At 46.6% G+C, this 1,670-nt stretch overlaps 1 long non-coding RNA gene across 1 annotated transcript in view; it reads right to left on the bottom strand.

Moving 5' to 3' along the window:
- Nucleotides 1-6: 6 nt before the first annotated feature.
- LOC122159382 overlaps nucleotides 7-1,670 on the bottom strand; it is a 31,089-nt gene continuing 29,425 nt past the window's right edge. Inside the window, exon 4 of the long non-coding RNA XR_006168466.1 lies at nucleotides 7-126. This is a non-coding gene — a long non-coding RNA (uncharacterized LOC122159382). The remainder of the gene's footprint in view (nucleotides 127-1,670) is intronic.

Below are 1,670 nucleotides of genomic sequence, written 5' to 3'. Positions count from 1 at the left end.
CAGCAGTGTAGAGGATGTTCTTTACATCCTGTCCCATCCATACTGGCCCCAGTGCCACAGCTTGGGCTATCAGGGTATCAACACGAATGAAGGAACAAGGGCGAGGAACGGAGCTTTCACAGATGTCTACAGAGAGACAGAAAAAAATGTAGAGTTGTAGGGTACTGTCTGTAGAAGAACTTGCAGTTGTTTAGATGAGAAAAAATGTAGATTGAGATACAGAAATCTCATTCACTGAGGACTGCTGCATTTCAATCTGTCACTGTAGAGCAGCTTGGCTACTAGAAATTCAGAGAGCAGCCAAAGTGATGGACAACTGGAAGCAAGGCTTTCTTGGAAGCAGAGAAATGAGTGGTGAAAGCAAAGTCTGTATGATGGAATGGCTGTCCTGTTTGGTGTATGCTCTCAGAAGAGGGGAAATTGAATTTTTAAAGCACCTAGACTAGTAAACCTGAGTATTGAAGTCCTTCCTCAGAGACATCTTAGGCAGCACATTTCCCCCCAGGAAGTCCTATTAACCCTCTGTTACGGTCTGGCCAGGCCAAAAGTAAGACATTGGAAACAAACTCCTCCCTGTAGGCTAGCAGCACAAGTCCTCAGAAACCAGAGGCAAGCACTGCACAAACAGTTCTGATCCCATACCTTTGAACTAAAACACACCAGCATTTGTGAAGGGTGACAAGGGTGCAAAGCAGAGCATTGAGAGCCAGCTCTGCTAGGAAAGACTGAGGGCTCTGGCTGTGAACAGGAACCTCTCCCCATTCACTTGAAAGAGGCAGATGAGCTCTAAAACTGCAAGCAAATACACTCCTCAGTTCTGAAACTCTCACACACAATTGTTTGGTTTCCCTGATAAGGATAGCCAAGTAGAAGAACAAAGAGTAGTTATCAGCAACTCAGCCCAAGGCTGTATACTTATTCAACCCACAGTGCTGTTGCAAGTTTTCAGTCTGTTCTGCACAATAAAGCCAGGCACTCCTACCACATGCTGTCATGCGACAGGCTCTTTGGTGGGGCTTCCCCTCCTGCAATATGATAAGAACAGCTCTTATGTCAGAGGGAGAAGAGCAAGAACAGCAAGATTCAAATGCCAGCAGGCTGATCAACATTTTTTCCCTTGTTACACAGATTGCTTTGTCTTCCATGCTTCCCTGGACAGGCAGGCAGTGGGATTTACTCCTACTAGGTCACATGAGAAACGAGTTTTGCATCTTGCATCTTCCAGCAGGAGGATCTGTTACATTGCTAAATGCAGAGCAGTCAGCTGAAAAATGAACTGATGGATTTAAAGCCCCTGTAGCAATCATATCCTATTCCACCCAAAATTCTGTTTCATTATGGGGGAACACTCTTAGGAGGTGTTTTCCAGTGAGTATCACAGAATAGCCAGGGTTGGAAGGGACCTCAAGGATCATGAATGTCCAACCCCCCTGCCACATGCAGGGCCACCAACCTCCCCATTTAATACCAGACCAGGCTGCCCAGGGCCCCATCCAACCTGGCCTTGAACACCTCCAGGGGCATCCACAACCTCTCTGGGCAGCCTGCTCCAGCACCTCACCACTCTCATAGAAAAGAATTTCCCCCTGACATCCAACTCAAATCTTCCCTCCCTCAACTTAAAACAATTTCCCCTTGTCCTGCTGTTATCAACCCTTTCAAAGATTTGA

Source organism: Centrocercus urophasianus, unplaced genomic scaffold (genome assembly GCF_019232065.1).
Source record: "Centrocercus urophasianus isolate 14NV4802_14NV808 unplaced genomic scaffold, USGS_Curo_1.0 seq_16, whole genome shotgun sequence".
Lineage (NCBI taxonomy): Eukaryota > Metazoa > Chordata > Aves > Galliformes > Phasianidae > Centrocercus > Centrocercus urophasianus.
This window is presented reverse-complemented; position numbering and strand designations above follow the sequence as displayed.